This window comes from Dromiciops gliroides, chromosome 3 (genome assembly GCF_019393635.1).
Source record: "Dromiciops gliroides isolate mDroGli1 chromosome 3, mDroGli1.pri, whole genome shotgun sequence".
Classification (NCBI taxonomy): Eukaryota; Metazoa; Chordata; class Mammalia; order Microbiotheria; family Microbiotheriidae; genus Dromiciops; species Dromiciops gliroides.
Window position 1 is genome coordinate 127,924,357 of NC_057863.1, and position 26,420 is coordinate 127,950,776.

Below are 26,420 nucleotides of genomic sequence, written 5' to 3' on the forward strand. Positions count from 1 at the left end.
TTTGTTGTTTCTCAAAACACAATCATATTCCTCGAAAATTGATAGTTGCAGGAAATGGTTTGTAATGTTTTACCACATTGATTCTTTCAAAGGTGACCTTTCAGAGAGCAGATAGGTGGTGTAGTGGATAAAGTACTGGCTCTGGATTCCAAAGGACCTGAATTCAAATCCAGCCTCAAACACTTGATACTTATTAGCTGTGTGACTTTGGGCAAGTCATTTAACCCTCATTGCCTCACCAAAAAAAAAAAAAAAGTGGCCTTTCAAAACATGGCATCAATATAGAGCAACTTTTACTTTAAAAAAAAAAGGAGTAGTTCAATTACAGAATCAGAAATTCAGAATTTTTAGAGCTTGACAAGGCCTAGAACTCACCTAGTTTAACTTCCTCATTTTATAAATGAGAACTTATAATGATTTCATAACAGCAACTTTTAATAAATAAAAGTGAAATTCTGTATTACCACATTTCAGTAGAAAATAGTTTAAATGCAGATGTTAAATATAGACAGGATATATTAGTTCATGGACATTCTTGCTGCAAACCATAAATAAAAAAAATGCAGCCTTTCCCCATTTTGTTGTTTATGAAGCTAAACCAATCTCAGGAAATGGCTGAGTAGATCTCATGTGGCTAAATATTTTCTTCTCATTTGAGAATAGAAAAGCCATTAAAGATTTTTTGCCTCAGGTCATCTTTGGGGAACATCTGTTCATTTCCTTAGTACAGTAGATGAAAACGAAGCTGCTTCCTCAACTCTTGTCTGAGGAGACAACTTTTGAATTATATTAGGGTCTAAATGTCCAAACTTATTATTGTCAAGGAAGTGAATCTGCAGATTCTACAAATGATAGGATCCCAGAAAGTTGGGATTGGAAGGAACATAGAAATTACTTGGTGCAATCTTCTCATTTTACAGATGAGGAAATTGAGGTATAGAGAATGCCCGAGGCATGCATAGAAAAATAATTGCACAGATCATATTGAAAATGTAAATGTGAAAAATACTATATAAGGCTATATAATACTATATAATACTCCTTTGAGTGCCGCAGATTCAAAAATGAAATCAAATACAATCTCGTCTCTCAAAGAGCTTACAAATCACTAAGCAGAGCCAAGACATAGGCACAAATAATTCTAATGTCAATTAGAGTATTACAAGTGAATGAGACAGATCCAAAGCAAGTATTATGAAAGATTCAAGAAAAGAGAGATGCCTTCTTGCTGTTAGGGTTTGGGAAGAGGATCAATGACAGGAAAGATAAGTGATACCTGAATTGTGGATGGAAGTAGAAAGGAAGGATTTCAACAGAAATGGCCAGGGCAGCTAGGTGGCACAGTGGATAGTGCACCAGCCTTGGATTCAGGAGGACCTGAGTTCAAATCCAGCCTCAGACACTTAACACTAGCTAAGTGACCCTGAGCAAGTCACTTAACCCCAATTGCCTCACCAAAAGGAAAAAGAAAAAGAAAAAAAGAAATGGCCATGGGGACTTGATTTCAGGTTCTAGGAGTAGTCCTAGAAAAGATAAGGAGGCAGGAGCTTATAAAATTAGGGAATAATAGTAATAAAAGGGAATATCTTCTTCCTTGTACTGGAGTTAGAGTCTCTTGGGTAGACCTAGTCATACTGAAAGTCACTGGGAGAGCAAAGAATCCAATTTGTTTGACTCATCTTTTTATAAACATTTAGGCTAAAACATTATTGGAAACTTGTTCACTTCAACACCATCATGATGAATAGATTGTAAAGTACCCTCATTGATCTAAACTGTATCTGGAGGCAAGAAAATTACACTATGAATTAACTGAAAATTTTATTGGAGACATCAAAAAAGAATTTTGTCTAGGCTGAGATGACAGAATTGTAAATCAATTTATTTTATTTTATTTTACAGAGAATATGTGCTCTAGTAAATTAATCTAAACATCTAAAGGCAGGAAAATTAAACCAGTAATAACAAATCCACTAATAGTTTTGTAATTGCACTTCTATTTCTAAAGCTCAGTTTAAAAGGAATTTTCTGCTGTGGTTTTAGCCATTAACTAACTAAAATTTGAATTGGTTTAAATAACCTTAGGTTATCAGTAATCTAGGGTTGTTAGTTTCATGTTAACACCTTTACTGAAGGGAGTGTGCATTCCTTAAACAAATAAATAATATGCCTTGAGGACAGAAGTGTAAATAGATACTTGGTTCTGGAATTCACCAACTGTTCTTCCCTACTATGGCTTAGGGCTTCCTAGCATCAGGGCTTTTGAGTACTTGACCAGAAAAGAACAATTATGTTGGGTATTTTGTGTCTATTTTTTTATCAGACTACTGTATCTTCTAGCTATCTCTCTTAAATTTTATTAAAAGCTATAGAAACTTGAGATAAATTGGAAATGTATTTAGACTTATCACCACTAATATTATAATGCCTTTTCCTCCACAGTTTGGCCTATTAGCGTTGGAGAATTTTGTGTTTTTTTTTCTTTTTCTTTCCAAGAACAGCTGGGTATTGCTGTGCATAAACAAGTTAATTAGAATTGATTTGGCTCTAACGGGGCCTCTCTGGACTTTAACATTTCAAGTAGAAGAGTGGGCATTTTCACAACTACTAACCTTCCAGACACTGCTTTGTCACTAATTCTTAACCTTTGAAACCTAATGATTATGCTACAAAAGTTTGTAAGAATAAAAATGCCCTATATTTCATTGCGGCAATTTCTATCTTCAGAATACTCTAATATCATTTATTTAAAAAATAATGATATTTTATTTTTTCCAATTGCATGTAAAAACAATTAATATTCATTTTAAAAAATTGGAGCTTCAAATTTTCTCCCTCCCTCTCCCCTATTCTCCCTCCCTAAGATGGAAACAAATTTGATATGTTATACATGTGCAGTTATGCAAAACATATTTCCATGTTGGTCATATTATGAAAGAAAGCACAGACCAAAACCAAAACCGAAACCAAAAAACCAAATGCAACAACAAATCCTCACAAAAAATAATGTGAAAAATAGTATGCTTCAATATGCACTCAAATTCCATAAGTTCTTTCTCTGAGATGGATAGCATTTTCATCATTAATCCTTTGGATTGTTTTGGATCATTGTATTGCTGAGAATAGCTAAATTGTGCACAGTTGATACAATATTGCTGTTACTGTTTACAATGTTCACCTGGTTTTGTTCATTTTACTTGGCATTAGTTCATATAAGTCTTTCCAGGTTTTTCTGAGAGCATCCTGCTGATGATTTTTTTTTTTGGGGGGGGGGCGCGGGGGCAATGAGGGTTAAGTGACTTACCCAGGGTCACACAGCTAGTAGTGTGAAGTGTCAGAACTCAGATTGGAACTCAGGTCCTCCTGAATTCAGGGCTGGTGCTTTATTCACTGTACCACCTGCCTCCTCACCATTTTTAATAGTACAATAGAATTACATTACAATTATATACCACAACTTGTTTAGCTATTCCACAATTTATGGGCATCCCCTCAATTTTCAATTTTTTCCTACCACAAAAAGAACTGCTAAAACATTCTTGTGCAAGTAGGACTTTTTGCTCTTTCTTTTTTTTTTTTTTAAATCTCTTTGGGATACAGACCTAGCAGTGGTGTTACTGGGTGAAAGAGTACACACAGCTTTATAGCCTTTTGAGTATATTGGTAGGAGACATTCTTAACCAAATAAGGCATTGAGGCAATTACAAATAACTTTGATCACATGAAAGTGAAAGATTTTGTATGAATCAATGAGTTGAAGATAAGAAGGGAGGTGGTTGAATGATTTTAAAATATATTTTTATAATTTCTGTGGTAGAGGTTTGGTATCCAAATATATATGATTGATTAACACATGTATAACAAATGATATGTTTCTATATGTATATGTGTGTTGTATATCCCAAAGCCATTTTCTACTAAAAGAGATTCTCTACAATCTCTCAAAAAAAAGACTTGAAAAACATTAACAATCATTTGCAAAAATGCTCAAAAATCTCTAAAAAAATGAAAATATAAATGAAAATAACTTCAAGGTTTTCCCTCACACCCTACAAATTGGAAAATATAATAAAAGATTGGAATTGTCAATGATGGAGGGGTTCTGGGAAGATAAGCAAAGTAATACATTTTTTTTGGTGGAGCTCTGAATCAGTTCAATTATTTTGGAAAGTAATCTATAATTATGCAAACAAAATTACTAAAATGTGCATACTTCTTAACCCAGTTATTCATTCACTTACTAGGTTGATACCCCAAAGAAGACATTGATAAGAAGCTATACACTAAAATATTTATAGTCACACTTTTCCCTCCATTTTATCTTTTATTTAAATTTTTAATATTTTATTTTTTCCAATTACATGTAAAAACATACTTTAACATTTATTTTTAAAAAATTGAGCTCCAAATTTTCTCCTACCCCCTCTTCCATGACCCTTCCTCAGATGGCAAACCATTTGATATAGGTTATACATGTGCAGTCATGCAAAATGTATTTCCATATGTCATGTTGTAAAAGGAAGTACAACTAAAAAAAACCAAGAAAAATAAAAATTTAAAAATATGCTTTGATCTGCATTCAGACTCAATCAGTTCTTTTTCTGGAGATGGAGAGTACATTTCATCATAAATAATTTGAAATTATCTTGGATCATTGTATTTCTGAGAATAGCTAAAGTCTTTCACAGTTAATCGTTGTACAATATTACTGTTACTGCATACCATATTTTCCTGGTTCTGGACACTTCAGTGTATCAGTTTATCTAAGTCTTTCCAAGTTTTTCTGAGAACATCCTGCTCATCATTTCTAATAACACAACAACATTTCATCACAATGATATATCACAAATTGTTCAACCATTCCCCAATTGATGGACACCCCCTCAATTTTCAATTCTTTGCCATAACTAAAGTAGCTGTTATAAACAATCTTGTAGAAATGAGTCTTTTTTCCTTTTTTTTTTTAAGTCTCTTGGGAATACAAGTCTAGCAGTGCTACCACTGGATCAAAGAACATGCAAGGTTTTATACCACTTTAGGCTAAGAGTTCCAGAAGCTGCTGCTGCCAACACTGCTGATTCAGTTGCCTCCAAGGCCTGCTGTTTATTTGCTGGGGTGTGCTCCATGATGGTGAGTAGTGGTGCAACCTGTAATGGAATGCACTCCTTTCTCACCCTGGTGAGATCTTTTCTGCTGACTTCCAAGTGATCTTAGGTTGGACTGTTGTTTCACCTTGTCCTTCTATGGATTCTGCCACTCCAGAATTTGTTCTGAGGTGGAATGTTGAGTAAATTAATAAAGACTTTGACATATCAGTACAAATGAGTTTCGTTGTACAGTTATAAAGCAATCAATAAAATATGGGGTTTTAGCCATCTCAAAGTCTGTGCATGTTAAGAGGAAAAAGAAATTGAAGAATCAAGCCGATTGCATGAATAATATAAAGAAAAACCAAGACAAATGAAAATGAGGATAATGTAGCGTAGTGGAAGAATGCACACTTGATTTTGAACTACAAGCCTTACACTCTACTTCTGGCTCTGTTCCTTACTACTTATGCAATTTTGCCAAGTTCCTGAACCTCTCTGGCAATTGCTTTACTTACTGATAAAATGAGAAGGTTGGATTAAGTGAGTGATCTTGAAAATCCCTTCCAGATGTAGGGGCCGAATTTAATATGGGGGGAGTTAATTGGGTGGCTTGCCATAATATTGGAGTTCAGGAAATAATGAGGACCTCTAGGTCCAAAGTTTCTTCCCTTCCAAACTCCATTTTTTTTAGTTATTTCTCCCAGGCCAATAAGAAAGGAGATTAACAGCCTCTTTTCCACAAACCAAATAGGTTTTATTAATGGGAATAAAATATATAACAAAGGTGAAATTAATAAAGCCAGTGACAAGGGAATAGGTGAAGAGAAAAATAGATAAGCTACCTGGCTTTAGCAAAGGCTGACTCAATCCCTAAACCTGTTTCCAGTTCAGCTAATTTGAAGACCTGCCCTTGTTTCTATTAACTCACCACCTGGGGTTCATAGTTTCCATAGGAGTCAGCTGTGTAGCCCTTCTCCAATCCACTCTCAGAAGCTCACCAACAGGAAAGCGAGCTTCTAGCCTCAGCATTCTATTTTCTAATTTTTCTCTCCCTTTCTGCAAAGGGAGGTCCTTCAAATTGCAAGGCTGAGATTGGTTCCCCTGGTGACATCAGTAGTATAGGTCACTCAGGCCAGGCCAGGTGTGGCCTATATCTAATCATCTCAAGTATGTGCTTAGTCTGTTTCTCAAATAATACTAGATCAATCAGGTGGGATCCCTGGACGTCTTCCAAATTTCATTATTTTATCACACAGATATTGAGCTAGAATGACTTTCCAGAAAATTATTGAACTATCTGTAATTACTGTGGCCTCAGCTTTAGCTATTACATTATACCTTGAGCTAAAGCTTAGTTTTATCCAATAATGTCTCTAGCCAATAAACTCTAATGGCACTTTATTACCCCCAGTATTAAATACAAAATATAAAAACCACAACTTGCCTTTTCAAGTCCTTTACAAACTGGCCCTTCTGACTTTTTCATTCTTCTTATTCTTTTCTCCCATTCAAATACTTTTTGATCCATCAACTGCCTTTACAAAAATATTTATGGCAGCTCTTTTTGTGGTGACTAAGAATTGGAAATCAAAGGGATGCCCATAAATTGGGGAATGGCTAAACAAACTATGGTATATGATGGTAATGGAATATTACTCTGCAGTAAGAAATGACAAACAGGATGACTTCAAAAAAGCTTGGAAAGACATGTATGAAATGATGTATTGGGAAGTGAGCAGAATCAAGAAAACACTGTACACAGAGATAGCAATATTGTTTGACAAAGAACTGTGAATGACTTGACTATTCTCAGCAATACAATGATCCAAGACAATCCCAAAGGACTATTGATGAAACATACTATCCACCTCCAAAAAAAAGAATTGATATTGATGGAACAGACTGAAGCATGAAATTTTTCACATTCTTTCATTAAGTGACAAACATGATGATGATGGGTTTTTTGTATGATCATATATTTATAATTCATATAGGATTGTCTGCTGCCTCGGGAAGGGGGGAGGGGAAGGAGGGAAGGAGGGAGGGGAAGGAGGGAAGGAGGGATAGAGATTGGAACAGAAAAATATAAATAAAAATGTTTAACCAGGAAAAATAATATAAAATAAAATACAAGCAAAACAAGCAAACAAATGCCTTTTTTCCCCCTATTTTTCTCACACAACACTACATTTCTCCATTCCTTGTCTTTTCACTGGCAGTTCACCAAGCCTAAAATGCTCTGCATCTCTGCCTATTTGCTTCTTTGACAATTTAGTTCCAACCCCACTTTTTGCAAGAACGCTGTCCTGGGTCTCCCTTCCCCCACTCCCCCCATCATATGGTCCCTCTGGGATTATTTTGTATTATGCTGTATATATTTTGAACATAATTATTCTCATGTTGTCACTCTCCACAGAATGTCAACTCTACTAGGGCAGAAGGCAAGGAGCTTGTTTTTATATTTCTTTGTATCTCCAATTCTTAGCATAGTGTTTCATAGGTACTTATTAACCAAATGACTTGATCCAAGGTGCCCTGAGCACTGAAGTACCCTTGAACCTGAGCACTCAAATTCTTTATTTTAGCTCAGCTTTCTTATTTATAAAATGTCTTATCTACCTCACAGTGATGTTGTATGAATCAATTGAAATCATGCCAATAAAGGGCTGTGTGACCATAAAGTGAGAACTTTTCTTCTAACTAAAAGTAGACTTAAACTACATAACAGTGTAGATAGCATGATTATTAATGAAAAATTATTAAAGAAAATTTTCTATAGTATTTGAATAGAATAAATTAGGGTATGCATGATGAAACAGTTCACCATACACGAAACCTTTTTTAGACTGAAAACATGCAAGGACAATCTTAGTCCAAACCATTAAGTAGATTTTTTTTTTGGTGGGGCAATGAGGGTTAAGTGACTTTTCCAGGGTCACACAGCTAGTAAGTGTCAAGTGTTTGAGGTAGGATTTGAACTCAGGTCTTCCTGAATACAGGACTGGTGCTTTATCCACTGAACCACCTAGCTGTCTCCATTAAGTAGATTTTAATCCACCTTATTCTCGTCTAACACATCAAGTAGATTCTCCTCAAAAGTGTTAGTGTTGTTCAGCTAAACTGACATTCTTGTTGTCCTTCATACATGTTTCATCTCCCATCTCTATACCTTTACATTTGCTGTCCCACATGCCTGGAATCCACTTCCTCTTTACTATCCTTGAACTTGTGAGGTTTTAGAAGCCACCATTTCCTTCAAACACCCACTCCAGTGTTACCTTATGATTCTCCCTCATCTGTTAGTACCACCTCCTTCCCAATTGCCTTGTATTGATTTTGTATGTCTTTCCTATCTATTTATACATGTGTGTGTTGTCTCCTTTTGATAGAATGTAAGCTTATCAAGAAAGGCTGTTAGGTGGATCAGTGGATGGAGCATTGGTTCTGCAGTCAGGAAAACTCATCTTTGTGAGTTCAAATCAAGCCTCTGATACTTACTAGCTGTGTGACCCTCGGCAAGTCACTTTAACCCTGTTTGCCTTAGCTTCCCCATTTATAAAATGAAACAGAGAAGGAAATGGCAAATCACTCCTGTATCTTTGCTAAGAAAGCTCCTAATGGTCATGAAGAGTCAGACATGACTGAATAACAACAAAAGCTTCTCAAGGGCAAGGACTAATTAAAAATTGTTTTGATCCTTGTGTCCCCAGGACCCAGCACAGTGCTCAGCACATCGAAAAATGTTTGTTGATTGATTGCCTTTTAGAGTATCCAATCTATTGTTATTATAATAAGAACAGTCTCAGGGCTGACACAATGACTGGTAAACAGTGTACAGAGCCTAACTCTGTGTAGCTTAAAATAATACATTAGAGGGGGCAGCTAGGTGGCACAGTGGATAAAGCACCATCCCTGGATTCAGGAGGACCTGAGTTCAAATTGTGTCATTTAAAATCTAAATGTGTGGTCACCTTAATAATACAGTAGAAAAAGTCTTTGCCCATGAGACAGGAGACCTGGGTTTTGGTTCTGTCTCTTCCCACTAATTAACTATCTGATTTTAATAGTAACTCATTTATATGCTGCTTTGAGGTTTGCAGGGAGCTTTCCTCACAAGAACCCTGTGAGGCAGGGCAGGTGTTACCATCATTATTCTTGTTTCCATTTTATAGATGAGGAAAGTGAGGCTCTAAGAGGTTGTTATTTTCTTTTTTTGTTTTTGTTTTTTGTTTTTTTTAGTGAGGCAATTGGGGTTAAGTGACTTCCTCAGGGTCACACAGCTAGTAAGTGTTAAGTGTCTGAGGCCGGATTTGAACTCAGGTCCTCCTGACTCTAGGGCCGGTGCTCTATCCACTGCGCCACCTAGCTGCCCCCAGAGGTTGTTATTTTCTAATTTTCATATAGCTAGTAAATGCCTGAGACAAGATTCAAACCCAGTTCTCCCGTCTCCAAGTCTAGGTTTCTATCTACTTTCTCATGCTTCCTTTTATCACTTCCTGAGTCTTATTTTCTTCAATTGTCAAATGAAGGATTTGCCTTGATGACCTCTATTCAATCAAATCCAGTGGCTTCTTATTGCCCTTCTAAGGTTAAATATAAAATCTTCTGTTTGGCTCTTAAAGCCCTTTACAATCTGGCCTTTTCCTACCTTTGCTGTCTTCTTACAACTTACACCCTGTTGAGTATTTCTGTGGTCCAATGCCACTGGTCTCCAATGGTTGTTCCTTGAACAAGACAGCTTATCTTCTTACTCTTAGGTATTTCCACTCCCTAGAACTTCATGCCTGGAACTCTTTCTTTCTTTCTCCTCATCTCTGCCTGCTGGTTTCCTTGGCTTCCTTCCAATCTCACTTAATTTGTAAAACATTTAGCACAGTGCCTAGAATGAAGCAGGTGCTTAATAAATGCTTCTCCTTTAAGAAGTGTAGCATGCTGTTCTGGGAAATGTACCAGATTTGTTGTCAAAGAGCCTGGATTTGAAGGTTAAATCTAAAACTTTATACATCTGTTACCCTGAATGGGTCATTTCCTTGCTCTAGGCCTCATTTTCTTCATCTGTAAAATGAATTCATTGGTGTAGATGATCTCTAAGGCCCCTTCCAGTTTTACATCCAGTCAAGATGGAAAAGAATGAGTATCTCACAGGTGAATAACAGATAGTGCTTTTGGTATTTTCATGTCAGGGTCTCTGCCCAGACCCAAAGCTGGAACATGAAGTATCATGGTAGATAGGCCCCCTTTAGCTCAACTAAGTGGAGATATAAGGAGCAACACTAATATTACTATTTTAATTTAACAAAACTATTATTATTTTAAGTTAACATTTTAATATAATCCATTTAGGCTCCATTCTTTCCAATTTGGTTGTGGTTGTTTATTAAATTATGAGTCAATCCCCTAACTTTTAAAACACTTTAGTACTTGGTTTATAGTCTTTTTTTCTACCCTAGCTCTTGCCATAATACTTTATGTCAATAACCCTTCTGGCAACTTGACCACACAATTCCTTATCCTCTTCAAGTTCCTTATTTGACTCAACTAAACACTAATATACTCATATAATTTCACCACCTCATAACTGGAACTTTGAACTTGGATTATCATATACCTTCCATATGCATTAAATTTAAATTGCTGGGGCAGCTAGGTGGCACAGTGGATAGAGCACCGGCCCTGGAGTCAGGAGAACCTGAGTTCAAATCCGGCCTCAGACACTTGGCAACTTACTAGCTGTGTGACCCTGGGCATGTCACTTAACCCCAATTGCCTCACCAAAAAACAAAATTAAATTTCTGTATGGATTAAGTAATATTTATAAAGTCTTTTGCATAGTGCCTGGCAATACAGTAGGCAGCTTCTTCTTCTCCTTCTCCTTCTCCTTCTCCTCCTCCTCCTCCTCCTCCTCCTCCTCCTCCTCCTCCTCCTCCTTCTCCTTCTCCTTCTCCTTCTCCTTCTCCTCCTCCTCCTCTTCCCTCCTCCTCTTCCCCTTCTTGTTCCTCTTCCTCCTTCTTTCTTTCTTTTCCCATAACCTTCTTCTACTTCTGGCAACTTCATCCATATGATATTTTGCTCTTATCATGACTTTTGGTTCCTTGGATTATCCCTCTGCTTTCAATTCATCTTCTTTGCTTTGGCTTTATTTCTTTCTCTAAGCCTTACCTCATGGTTTACTAATTTATTGTTTTACTGGTTACTACCTAAGAATCTCTTGTCCCCTAACTTTTCCTATTTCCTTCATTCTGAGAATCTGAGATTTCTAAAGAATTCTGAGAATACTAAGAGATGAGGCTTTTAGTAACCTTTACTATCTCAATTCTTTGGTCCTCTAAGACTATTGAATGTTCATGAGAAAAGTCATTAAACTGAGCCTATTTCACTGACTACAAATTTAGGTTATATAATATAATTAGATAATGTTTATAAAGTATTTTGCAAATCTTAAATAACTATAAAAATGCTAGCTATTATTATTATTACTTTATTAATAGGTAGGCCATTTCTATAGGTTGACATTACATCTGCTTCAATTTTTTCTATTACTTATTTCAATTATAAGTCCAAGTCTCACAATACAGAAAGTGACAGCCCTGTAGCATTGAACTCAAAGAGAAACAGATCCCTATGAGCAGCATATTGACTTAGAAAGCTAAAAATTAATATTATCCATGCTGAATTGTATTTTTATACATTTTGTTAAATGTTTCCCAATTAAATTTTTATCTGGTCCTGGCCACACTTGGGAGTCCTGAGCCTTGAGTGTGACATTTCTGATCTTAGCCTATGACTTCCCTGATGAGCTTGAAGCCTTCCAACATGAACTTCCTCATATTATCTAATATATGCTTCAGAATCCCTTAAAAGCATTACTTGTTCCCTCCACCTTCAGTCAGAAATGAGATAACTTTCCTACTTACTAAGTTTAATCCCCCTACTTGAATCAATAACTCATATCCTCCCAATTTATCCAGGACCTCTTTTTATTAAACATTTATCCCCCTTCTCTCACATGCATCTTCAATCTCTCCTTTGCCATTGGCTCATTTCCATATGCTTATAAACATTCTCAAGTCTTCCCAGTTCTACCTCTTTCATTGCTGTATGATCCCTCTTTTCCCCTCTGCTTATGTAGTCTGGGTATAATGATCTGGTACTTTCTCTCTCTCTCTCTCTCTCTGAACTGGCTCACTCACCTGCATACATACAGACAGGTCTATGAAAGAGAAGCTGATTTTCGGAGTGGGGAACCTCTAAAACACTTGGTTTTATTAGTGAAATGGTATTGAGGATAATAAGGTTTCAAACAATGTTTGCTCTAGACTACTTACATATCATAAATAAGACAGTTGTTGCAAAACACACAATCCTCTGGTCTTTTCATCCACACAAGTTACTCTTTTCTGAAAATAAGCTGTTTTTGCCAGCCAACTGAATGTAGCTGAAGCATTAAAAATGACCAGGTATGCTTTACATAGTAAAGCGTTTTACAAGGTTTTAATGTACACAGTGGCAAAAACTATAATTATGGGGGGCAGCTAGGTGGTGCAGTGGATAAAGTACCGGCCCTGGATTCAGGAGGACCTGAGTTCAAAACTGACCTCAGATACTTGACACTTACTGGGTATGACCCTGGGCAAGTCACTTAACCCCCATTGCCTTGAAAAAACAAACCAACAAAACCCCCCTATAATTATGAAGATGTGAAGACTGATTCAGTAGCTTCATCATCCAACCAGGATTCATTACTTGAATTATTGGTAGCTTTCCATTCTCCATAAAACTTTAGTTACAGTAGTATTAACCATTAAAGGAAAATCAAATGAAAAGCAGGTAAGGAGCACACTATTCAGCTTTCTAAATTTACAGAAGTAACTTTCCATGAGGTAAGGTAACTGAGTAAATTTGGTTGTATTATGGTTCTTCAAAATAATTATACTTGATTTAGTATTAAGAGCTAATTAAAATGTATGACTCCTTGGGAAAAATCTAACAATTATGTAAGGAATTCTGAAAGTGTGAATTCAACTTTTTGGAAAAAATAAATCATGTCATTCTATATAAGTATTTTTTTTTTTTTTACAAAAAGCTGACCCAAAGAAGAACTTATGGCTTGTAGTTTAAACTCAAATTTAACCCTTTGGGGAGAGAAAGAAAGAACTATATGTACCTTTACCCCTTTGGGGGTACCATTTTTGCACACCATATAAGCAGCTTTAGAGAAAATGATTGCAAGGTAATCATTAAAGCCATCCAATGTAGACCGTTAAAGGACTTCCTTTGGTTAGGAAAAATAAGAACATGCTTTGCTTTCAGCTAAAAGAGCATAAAACCCAAACTTCATCTTTGTTATGAACCTTTCCTTAAAGACCTAACCTCTTTCTTGTACTAGTTGAACTGAGAAGCTTTTCTTCCATACAGCTTATGCATTTCTCTAGGGGGATGAGTAGAATAGCTATCTAGGTTCAGTATTGAACTGAGAATTACAAAATACCATTTGTTGTTGTTGTTTTGTCCTTCGGTCTCAAAGACGACCATGACATTGGGAGATGATGTCATGGCTTGCAGTGAATTGGATTTAAGTGACAGGGGGCTGTGAAAAGTCACCAGCCTTTCTTCTCCAGAGCAATCTGGGATGAGTGGCAAGATATAGAGCAGGATTGACTGGAGCTGGCCCTGGATGTTTTAAGGCAATTGGGGTTAAGTAGTTTGCCCAGGGTCACACAGCTAGTAAGTGTCTGAGGTGAGATTTGAATTCAGGCCCTTGCAATTTCCGAGCCAGTGCTCTATCCACTGGGCTACCTAGCTGCACCCACATAAAATACTAGAAAACATTAGAAGGCACTAAAGCTTCAGCTTGTTTTGTGCTCCTATAACCTGTTTTGAAAACCAAGTTTCCTTTTGTTAAGAATACCTATGCCATTTGCAGCTGACCAGACATAAAAATAAACTTCCAAATATTAACAAAGGTTAAAATTGTATTCACTCTTGGGAGGAAAAAAAATAGGCCTATTAGTATTCACCATGGGAGCAATGTATTCACCACTCTAACTCACGAGTCCCCATTGGTTTGTTTTTCATTTCAGTCATAGTAATAACATTTGCATGAAACATGAAGCACCAGAGATGATAAGGCAAAATAAGAATTATACTATTCAATAGAAGGAAAAAGTAGGAATAATCAAAACAATAGTTTACCTGTAAATAGATGTTACACTCTCCCACAAATGCACATAATATCTGTGCGGTAGAGAAGGAACACAGAAAGCTAGCAGCAAAGTACCCGAGTAGGGAATCTCAGTTGCCCAGGTTACTTCATCATTCTCATCTACAAGTTTGGAAGACAGTGGTCTCCATTAAGAAGGGTATCACTCATGCTTTACCTGTTTCTCTTCTATGCCTTTCTAGGTTTCTGCTGGGCAAAACCACTTCTCTACTAATTTGGGGCTATCAAATAATGTGATCCTCCAGATCAAATACAAAATGCTCTGTTTAGTATTCAAAGAACTTCATAATCTAGCTGCCTCTTACTTTTCCAGTCTTTTTACACCTTCCTACCCTGTCACTCTTTGATTGACTGACATGAGCCTCTTGGCTGTTCCATGAACAAGGCTTTCCATTTCTCAGCTCTGGGAATTTTCTCTGGCTGCCCTTTATGCCTGGAACACACTTCCTCCTCAACTCTACCTACCGGCTTCCCTGGATTCCTCAAAGTACTGACTAAAATGCCATCTTTTTCAGGAAGCCTTTCCCAACACCTCTTAATTCTAGTGCCTTCTTTCTCTTAATCATTTTCTATTTATCTTGTGGCATATGTGAGGTGCTCAGGAGGACTAGCATCTCTGTTGTGAGGACTTGCTGAGCCCTTTTCAGGGCTGCTCATAAATCTCTGGTGACCATCTGATTCACCCAGCTATCACCTGTGGCTCCATAAGCTGTAGCAGGGGCTACACTAAATCGCCTCAACAGGTGGGACTAAACCAGGTCGAAGGTAATTGACAAGCTTCAAATCTGTCAGTGAGTTGGGAGGCTTTCTACCCCAAGCATGTGAATGGACAGGCGAGAACAATTTGTTTCAATGGCTAGGAAGGATGCTGAACCAGGTGCTGTGGAGCTTGGTTAGATATGGAAAAAGCCAAGGTCCATCACTGCATCCTGGGCCACCATAGTTATCCTGACTTTTGTCTTGCCATTGGACTTCAGTGAATGGAGGAGAGAATGAGGCTGATGACTCTGGGCAACTCTGCCTCACTTAAATCCAATACACGGTCAAGTCAAAACATCACCCTGTGATGTCATTGGTCCTCTTTGAAAACAAAGGGGGCAGCTAGGTGGTGCAGTGGATAGAGCACCAGCCTTGGATTCAGAAGGACCTGAGTTCAAATCCGAACTCAGACACTTAACACTTACTAGCTGTGTGACCCTGGGCAAGTCACTTAACCCTCATTGCCCCCCACCAAAAAAAATTTTTAAAAAAGAAAGAAAAGAAAACAAAGGACAAACATCATCATTTATCTTGGATATAGTTTGTATTAATTTGCATGTTGTCTCCCCTGTTAGAGTATAAATTTCTTGAGGGCAGGGACTGTCTTTTGCCTCTTTTTTAATATTTCCCATGTTTAGTACAGTGCCTGGTACTTAATAAACTATTATTTAATAAATGTTTATTGATTGATTGGTTAGGTGGGTGTTGCTTTTTGTTTTTTGTAAAATAGCAAATGGAACTCTTTCAGTAAAAGAGCAGCCCTATGCTTGGGGACTGTAACTATCCAGAGCTGCTCCCTTGGTGGAAAGCTAAAGTTCTGTTAAGCTATTTCTAGACCAGTGGTTTACCCTCAGAACTATGTACCCTGAGGCTTAAGCCTGAGAACTGCAAATCTCCTCATATTTACACTGTGGGACTTTGAATAGTTCCTTCATCTGAAGTCAGAGAGGGCTATAGAAGGTAATCAAACCCCTGAGGGATTTACTCTCTCTCTCTAACTATAAATGGTGCTGAAAGGACAATAATTCCAGCTAGCTCTTCTCCAGTGAGCTGCCTGCTACTGAAGAGCCTATCTGGCTTCATTTAGGTCTCTCAGATCAGATAACTCAGCTCAAGGTCACTTTTCTTATTTTCTGATTTTCTTCTACTCTGCTCATTTCAAGCAACAGGGGGCGATCTTCTCTCTTCAGGTGACTGACTGTTTGCTCTATTTTCTCATTTTCTGATCTCTGGCATCTCTTCATCTGGCCTATGGGTTCCAGTGTTTCAAATAAGGGCCTCTTTAGGAACAGAGACGTTTCTAACTCTGGTTGAAAAAAAATTCAGGAATCAATCAGCAATATGAAAAAAAAATATATATATATGCAACATTTCCATAATCTTTGATTTGTAATTTCTCAGTTATATGTTTCAAAACCCAGAAAATAGTTGTATGTAAATGAACTCATGGAAAATGCCCTGCAGCCATCTCCACCTTTCATCAGCACTTGTGCTTTTGAGCTACTTTCAAAAAGTTTCTCTCATTAACATTTATCTGAGGGGTAGTTTTCTCTCAGGTCCTCAGAGAAACATATGACGTTGTTTTTGTTATACAAATGTCCTTTTTCTACTTCTTCCAGCCAATGAAATGCCCATATAGGAAAGGGGCAGTTCCATAACTTACAAACTTTTAAAAAAATGCGATTTATATGTGAGGCCTTTATTTCTTCAGTAACTCTTCAGACCAGCTGCCATCATTGTGAAAAATTATGCTAGCCTACCTGGAGCAGCAGAGCAGCCTGAGGGAGATATAAAAAGTGGTAGGTGGGCAAAACTTCAGTCTCTGCATCAACTCAAATCCTGGTGGAGATAGCCCAAGACCAACTGTTGTACTGGAATAGCCTTCCTTTTCCCCTCTCCCCGTGCCCTATACTCCCCAGGTCACCTGCTACACTTCCTGTCAACATTTTCTGGGGAGCAACCTCCACAGACCCAACCTGGCAAATGCCTTTTTAGGTATTGCAGACTCTCCTGGAGACCAGAAAAAGAAAGTTCTTCCTGCCCATGTCCTTGACACTATTAAATGATTTAACATCAGAAATCAAGATGGTTTTTTCAGGAGAAATGACATTAGAGAGTGTGCATTATCATGTGCCATTCCATAAAATGTCTAAGAACTTCTGGATCTTTCCATCTATTCATTCTCTCGTCAACTCTTTACCAGCAATCTTCTTCCTCAACCATTCTATTGAAACTATGGTCTACAGCATCACCAGTGACTTAATTGCTAAATCCAGTGACCTTTGCATCTTTTCACACTGTTGATCACTTTCTTCTATAGGATATTCTCTCCTCTCTGGTCACCAAACTGTGCTGGTTCTCTTCCTATGTTTGTAATCTCTTCCTCTTCGTCTTTTCACCTGGATGCTCATTTTCTTTTTGATCTTTTAAAGTGGATATTCCCCCAAAGTAAGTCTGTCTTTGGCAATCCCTTTCACTTTCCAACTCTTTCCTTTATGCATATTACTTCCAAATCTACATCCCCAACCCTAACTTCTATTTTTCTTTTTTCTTTTGCAGGGCAATGAGGGTTAAGTGACTTGCCCAGGGTTACACAGCTAGTAAGTGTCAAATGTCAGAGGCTGGATTTGAACTCAGGTCCTCCTGAATCCAGGGCCAGTGCTTTATCCACTGTATCACCTAGCTGCCCCTAACTTCTCTGAGTTCCAGTGGCACATTACCAATTATTTTCAGTTTATCTCCACCTAGATGTCTCAAATGCAGCACATTCCTAACCAATCTTATTTCCCCTCTAACTCTCTCCATCCCTTTTTCTTCATTATTTCTGTGGTTTTCAGCTGTCCTGTATTCATGTTACCAGAGTTATCTTTGACTCTTCCCTCACCTTCAGGTTTCATCTTATTACCAGAAAGATTCAATCTCATGACTATAACATCCATTTAATTCAACCTCTTCCTCTATATTTTCATTCCCACCACTATAGTATTGGATCTTATTATTACTCACCTGGAGTATCTCAATAGCCTCCAAATAAGTCTCTCTACTTCTGCTTTCTCTCTATGACAAGCCATTCTTTTATAACTCTGCCAATTGAGAAATCTTCCTTATGCATAAAATTGATCAAAACTCTTCAATGGTCCCTTATTGTATATGCTTTTTTTTCGAGGGGGAAGAGGAAAGAAGTGACAGAGATGCAGGGAGAGGAATTAATTTACAAAGGTAGTTTCCTAAGCAGAAATGCCTAGGTCAGGGCCATTTCATAAATATGAGCCAGCAACTGTGGGTGACATATTTTGAAGGACAAGACAAAGAGGTAAGATGTGGGTCAGGCAAAAGACTCAGTTACAAGAGAATGAAGATGTTTTTAAAAGAGTCCAAAGATGTAGTAGCTGAGCATTCTACCTTTCCAACTCTGTCCTGCCATCCAGGGTCCAACCTATTGAACTCCAAGATGCAAAGGGTAACAGCGGGCATCCTCCTAATTATGGCAGTTCTGCCTGCCCTGGAAGCCAAGGACCCAGCTGATAAGGACAGCCCCTTCTATTATGACTAGCACAGCCTTCGTGTGGGTGGCTTGATTTGTGCTGGCATCCTATGTGCTGTTGGCATCATCATTCTCTTGAGTGGAAAATGCAAATGCAAATTCAGCCAGAAGCACACACACCCAGCCAGTAACTGCTGAGTTGGCACCAGCCTCCCCAGACCCTATAGATGTCTTCTTTCTTCCCCAGGGAAAGAGTAATTCCTTCTTTCCCTGACCTCACCTACACATTACCTATATGTTTTTGCCCTTGTGTCTAAAAATTATGATGAGCTCCATTCTTCAAGATCTTCCCAAGGAGAGATTAGATCATCTGATTAGAACATTGGCATCAGAAGATCAATCAGATTGATATCACTTTGGTCTAAATGGACTGGAGAGAAGGAATGGGAGGACTGATGATCAAGTCTGATGGTTAGTCAGATTTACTTGGACCACTTAGAAAGAGACTCATTCTAGTCTGTCACATGCCTGTGTTGCTGAGCCTATATCTATCTACCTAGCCATCATCTATCTATCTATCTATCTATCTATCTATCTATCTATCTATCTATCTATCTATCTATCTATCTATCTATCTATCTATATTTATGTGTATGTATATGTGTATGTGTATGTATATATATACATGTATATATGTATGCATGTATAAATGTGTATATGGGAGACCATCAGGTACAATGGAAAGAATGATAGACTTTGAATTATTGGAATTAGAATATCTCAGTAAAAATCTGTCCTTCAGTGTCAGTAGCAGAGGCAGAATTTAATTCCATATCTGTGGAATCTAAATTCAGTACTTTCTCCACTTCACCATACTGGAGAATGAATGATCACTAAGGTCCTTTTAACCTCTAAATCCAAGATGCTTTGTTCTCATTCTTGAAAGGGCCTAATCTATTGACAGTTGTTATTTGCATCATGGAATTCCATGTTCCAAGTTCACAGACCTCTGCTATAGATTCCTGTTAGAGGAACTTTTTGGTGATTTCTTTGTTCATGGCCTCCAAAATCCAACCCTGCTGAAAAAAATAGGTGGAAGAAGACCCTTTCCAAATGAAAACTTGAGTAAAATTCAAGGTCAGTGCCTCAGATTAATCTGTGGATAATTTCTTCCATGTCATACAATTATTACAATGCCAAGAAAACTATCTTTTTTTAGTCTGGATTTGACATCAGAAGTCTCTCTCTCTCTCTCTCTCTCTCTCTCTCTCTCTCTCTCTCTCTCTCTCTCACTCTCTCTCTCACTCTCCAGCCCACACATCCTTTGGGTTTCTTAGGGTTTTTTATCTGAAAGGGACATTAGAGATCATATGATCCAACTCATTATTTTATATATAAGGAAAGTTACAAAGCTAGAATTTGAATATAGGTCTTTTGATTCAAAATCTTATGGTCTTTTTTCTATTTATTATCTAAAAATTGAACTATGGCCTACTCTATAACCACTAGTTGTAAGTATGAGAAGATGAAGGTAGAGTGATGGTCTCTAAAACTTTTCAAAGGGGAAAAATATTTAATTTGAAGATGATTACTTGACACACAGAGAGATATTAGATTGTCTTCAAAGTTCTTCTTTCTTCCCCTCTAATAGGACTTAAGCTATTTTTCCACCTCTCTCCTCTTTGTTTACTTCAAGTTTGGAAATGAAACATACTTCATATGTTGAAGTGTTTTGATGTAGTGACATTTTAGTGAGACAAAATTTGAATTCAATTTTAATCTTCTTCAAATACTCTTTCATCCACTTCTTTGGATGTGATTCCTTAAATTATGTAAAACCTACCTTCAGTCTTTTCAGTCTTCTTGCATCTCTGTCAGTCAGCTCTGCCTTCATGTTTCAAACTTGCATCATCATGTCATATTAGTATCACATTGACAAGAAAAATAAAACCATCCTTTGAGCTACCAAATAGCTCATTCCAGCTGTCCCCTTGTCCTCCCATGTTAACATGAATGGGCTCATATTAAAGGGTGTAGGGGGAAAATAAAAAGCACTCTCCCCCTAGCTGTCAATTTTCTTACCCCTATTTTGAAAGCATAGTCAGATGGAGAAAGTCATGATGAAGGAAAATGAATTATCTTAATAAACATTGTATCCAAGAGAAAGTAGCTTGTTCATAATAGGAACTTGACAAATGTTTTTTGAGTTATATGGGTTGAGGAGAGAATCCGTTTCTCTCAAATTTAGAAGTTGTATGGCTCAGTGGATTAAATGATTTTAATTCAGATCAACAGAGTATAGTTGAAAGAGCATTGGATTCAGAGGTAGAAGGAATAAATTGACGTCTGGGTTCTGACTTTATTTGCTGTGTGACCATGGACAAATCATTTAACTTCCCTGAATCTCAGTTTACAAATCTATAAAATGGGCCTTTTTGCACTACCTACTACAAAGGGTTATTTTAAGGATAAAAGAAGATAGTGCATGTAAAATATTTTACGATGATAAAATGCTATTAGAAATTTAAGTTATAGTGATTGTTATTGTCATATGAATTTTATTTTAAAATTTCTGGATATTATTTGTGGATTCTTTGGTATAGTAAACTCCTGGTAAGTTTTTTTATTTGACCTACATGGAACTATCTGGATATGTTGTATCCTGGATGTATGAATCCAATTAGTGATCCTAGTCATGGGACTCTTTTGAGAAGTTCAGTCATGTATGACTGGACCAAATGGTTGTGTCTTTTTGTTGGGCACAAGAGGCAAAAAGTGAAATCTATGTATGCTCACCATATTCACTTAATTGTTACCAACCTGCCTATCTTACAGTAATAACCAGGCTATGAAGTATAGGAATAGACTGGCTGAGAGCCTTATTAGAGATGAACAAGGTTCTCTCTTGCTCATTTACATTGCTGAGAGAGTTAATGTTTTGAATCTGAAGGACACTATGACTGTTATCAGTTTTATCGGACAAGTGAAAATAAAGGTAATTAAATAGACCATACCTAATAACCCAACTCTTACAATTTAAATGTAAGAAAGAGGCCTGATAGGGTACTAGGGATATACTCATCATCCTAATTAAGTGCTAACAAGACAGTTGTCCTCACTTTGGTAACTTCAGTGTATTCCCTATGTTAACCATTTTCATCCAGTGGTCTCATCTACAATACTTAATTCTTCTCCATTCATTACAAAGTCTTCCCCCCCACTACACAGGCACCATTTCTACAGGCTTTGGTCTTTAGGCAATTGTCTCCCCAAAGTACTTCCTACAATTGCCTATCTAGTTTATTCATCCATCCACCTTTTCACACCTTTCCTACACAGTACAGATTTGGTCAAATTGCTACACAGCTTGAACTTGTCAGGTCTCCTAGTGTTTCCACTTTATAAAGCAAGCACAGCCCATCAATGAAAGCAAGAGGAGGTGTGCTACAAGCCCATTCTCTTTTTACTTAAAAATTGAAATCAATGGGGCCAATATCCATTGGCTTCGGTAAAGTCTGTTAGAAAAAAAGTGGAACATTTAAAAGGATCAGTAGGGATTTGACAGGTGAACATGCAGAACCTGTCCACAATTTTTTTTAAGGCTTTGAGGAGCCTGTGGCTTAAGCCTCATTCTAACTTCATTGTATAGCATGTGGGTGGCCCTGAAGGAAAGAAACCCTGTTTTTGGAGATCCAGGTCCAAAGTGCTGAAAGAAATTTCCCTTAGTAGAGTTCCTTCCTGCTATAAATCACAGAATAAATGTTGTCTTGAATTGATTTTGAATTTGTTTAGCTTCCTTATTCTTTAAGTAATTTGAAATTCATTTATGTGAGTGAGAATCTGAATAGACTTCTCCTCCTTCATCTGTATTGTAGAGTTGAAGATGCAAACATGAGTGTCTTCTTCCCAGTCAACATCTACTGACTCATCTTTATGAGAAAAGGACTGGACCAGGGCCCAGTTGCTTCAGTTATTTGTGAATATAAAATCATGGTCACAAATGTAGGAATTCTAAGGAGGATAAGAGACTTAGAGATGGAAGGAGAAAACTTTCAAGATCATCTTGTCCAATTTCCTCATTTATAGTTGAAGAAACCATGTCTCAGGGAAATGAATTGCCCAGAGTCACACACAAAGTAAGTAGAAGAGCCAGGATTTGTACCTTGGATTTCTAATTAAAATAACCAGCACTCATTCCACTGTACAAGGCTAGCAACATTCATAAAAATGGATGAGAAAGTGAAGCTATCAGGCTTAAGCAATTCTACTAGATTCTGGTGGACAATGTTCTTCAGACCTAATTTTACCCTGAGGAAATCATTTAATCTCTAAATACTCTAGGTTAGGGGTTCTTAAACTTTTTTCCATGTGTGACCCCTTTTTGCCAGGGAAATTTTTACATGACTCTGGGTATATAGGTATAAAAAATAGGTAAACATGAGTGTACATGGGGTATACATAACTTTTTACTCTTGCCAAAATTTTCATGGCCCCCACATTCAGTTAAGAATACTAGTCTAAGGGGCAGCTAGGTGGTGCAGTGGATAGAGCACCGGCCCTGGAGTCAGGAGGACCTAAGTTCAAAAATCCGGCCTCAGACACTTAACATTTACTAGCTGTGTGACCCTAGGCAAGTCACTTAACCCCAATTTCCTCACCAAAAAAAAAAAGAAAAAAAAGTAAATATTAGAAGGTAATTTCTAGTAAGAACATGTGCTACTGACCAATCTTACCTACACAAGCAAAATGCATTAATTAATAAATATTTATTAAGTGCCTAATAGGCAGTAGGCACTGGGGATACTAAGAGAAAAACAAAATACTCCTGTCCTCAAGAAGCTTACTTTCCATTGAGAGAAGTAACATATACACAAATAAGTAATACTTAATCACAAATTAATTACAAATATTTAAAATTTTAGTACTTAAATTTGCTTAATTGAAAATAAGCAATGGTTTACTTAATACAATATTTATACAGTAAAAACAGAATTATTTTACCAGGGAAGGAAGACACAAGCAACTAAGGGTGGACAGGAAAGGCTTCATGTATAAGGTGGCACTTGAGCTCAATTTGGAAGGGAGAAAGGGATTCTAAGAAGCAGAGGTCAGGAAGGAGCACTTTTTTTCAGTCAATCAATAAACATTTATTAAGTGCCTACTATGTGCCAAGCATGGTACTAAGTGCTGGGGATACAAAAACAGGCAAAAAACTAGTCCCTGCTTTCATGGAGCTCACCAGCTAATGGGGGGAGACAACCTGCTAATAATTATGTACAAATGGATATGTACAGGATAATTGGAGATTAGGAGCAAGAGGAAGGCACTAGAATTATTTATTTATTTATTTGAAGTTTTGAGTTTCAAATTCTATCACTCTCTCATTCCCTCCCTCCCCTCCCCCTTCCCTGAGGTGGTAAGCAATCATATATAGGTTATATATGTGCAATTATGTAAAATATTACCATATTAGTCATTTTATATAAAAAGACTAAAGTAAAAAAAAAAGTACAAAATAGCATGCTTCAGTCTGTGTTCAATCAACATCAGTTCTTTCTTTGGAGATAGATAGTATGCTTCATCATTAGTCCTTTGGAATTATGTTGGATCATTATATTACTGAGAGTAGTTAAGTCATTCACAATTGCTTCTAGAATAATAAACACTGTCACTGTGTACAATGTTCTCCTGATTCTGCTCACTTTACTATACATCAGTTCATATAAGTCTTTCCAGGCCTTTCTGAAATAATCCTGCTTGTCATTTCTTAAAGCACAATAATATTCCATTACAATCATATACTACAGCTTGTTGAGTCATTCCTCATTTGATGGGTATTCCTTTGATTTCCAATTCTTAGCCACCATAAAGAGGTGCTATAGATATTTTTTGTACAATTTTTTTTCCTTTTATCTTTTTCACAGTTACTATTGTTAACTGTTTCCCTCTAGAAGGAGCACTTTCTAGGGCCAGTCTGTATGCAAAATCATAGTCAGTCAATAACTAAGTATATATGAAGCTCTTAATATGGGCCAAACACTTTACTAAAATGTACTTTACAAAAAGCAAAACCAAGGTCTCCACCCAAAATAAGCTCTCATTCTAATGGAGTTATGTACATAAAAGATATATATAGAATAGATAGATAGAAGAAGCCAAAAACTGAGTTGAGTCTTAAAGGAAGCCAAGGAAGATAGGATGAAGTAAAGGGTCAGAGTATTATAGACACTGGGGACAGTCAGCTGAAGGTACAGGATGGAGTGTCTTGTGGCAGGAACAGCAGAAAACAAATGTTACTGAACCATAGAGTACGTGGGTAAGAGTAAGTATGAGAAGTCTGAAGAGGTAGGAATGGTTTTAAAAGCTAGAGTTTTTATAATTGATCCAGGAGGAAATAAGGAGTCACTGAGTTTATTGAGTAGAAGAGACATGGTTAGATCTGTGCTGTAGGAAAATCACTTGGACAGCTGAGAGGAGGATGGATTTGAGGATGGAGAGACTTATGACAGGGATTCCAACCTTAGGGCTAATGTCATGGTCCAAGAGGGAGGTGATAAGTAAGACAAGTTGGGTGGTTGCTGTGTGAGTGGCAGGAGGAAAGATGTATGAGAAATGTGAAAATAGCAACAACAAGATTTAGCCCATAGATTGACAATTCGGTGTGAGTATACGTGAAGAACTAGGGGTGAAGGAGGGAATAATGGAAGAAGACATCTGAATGATGTTGAGATAAGGCAGAGAAAATAGAGGGAATGTTGGTTAGCAATACAGCCAGTGGGCTGGTATAGCTGGAATGTGGAATGCATGAGGAGAAGAAATGTCAGATAAGCCTGGAAAGGTAGACTAGAGGAAATGATGAAGGGCTTCAGATTTCAAATAGAGGAATTTGGATTTTGTCCTAGAGGCAAGAAGGAACCACAGGAGATTTTGGAGGAGAAGAGTGACACAGTAAAAAAGGTGGTTTAGGAATGTCACTTTGGCAGTTGTGTGAAGAATGGGTTGGAGAGGAGAGAGACCTGGGTCATGAAGACTATTAACTACTCACCTTTCTCAGACTATGGTATTTATGGAATTAATTAGGGCAGTCTAATTTCATCACTTAATAAATCTATAATGTGCCATTCTGTGTTCTTGCTGATGATGGTTCACAGAGGTTACAAGTTCGGAATAAGGCCTTTTTTTCTTTTCTTCTTGTATCATTCTTCTCACGTTTGGGGCAAATCCTTCACCTGCCCTCTGCCAGCATGGTATGGAAAAACCATGTGACCAGCAACCTCAATTTAAAACTCATGTTTTCTTAACCTGGGAATGATGTTTGCTGAAGTCTTTTAGCTTAAGGAAAAATATTTTTATTCTGTCACACTGAATAATAATTCCCATATGCTAGGACCACATTAATAATGCTAGGAGATTTTAAAAGTACATTATTATTATTTTTCTGTGGCTATAGTTATACAGGATGCAGGAAAATAATTCAACTCTTAACCTTATAAAGTGCCACTCAAGAAACTAGAGGACTAGTTTATTAGAGAGGCAGTCCAGAGTAATAGAGAGGCCTCTGGTTATGGAGTCCAAAAAACTGAGTTCAAATCTCATCTCTGACATACACTACTTATGTGATTTTGAGCAAGTCACTTAAACTCTCTGAACCCCCCTTTTTCATTTTTAAAATCAGGGGGTTGTGCTAGATGATCTTTGTGGCTCCTTCTGGCTAAAGTTCTATAACCCTCTCCTAGGATCTGAAAGATACTGGGTTTGGCATTAGAAGAATTTGATTCATTTCCCATCTGTGTCACTCACCATGTGACCTTGAAAATGTCTTTTTCTTTCCAGGTCTCAGTTTTCACATCTGTAAAATGTGCTATTG

At 37.3% G+C, this 26,420-nt stretch overlaps 1 pseudogene; it reads left to right on the forward strand.

Annotated features, from left to right (window-relative positions):
* Window positions 1-18,508: 18,508 nt before the first annotated feature.
* On the forward strand, window positions 18,509-18,751 carry LOC122747217 (annotated as a pseudogene).
* The last annotated feature ends 7,669 nt before the right edge of the window (window positions 18,752-26,420 follow it).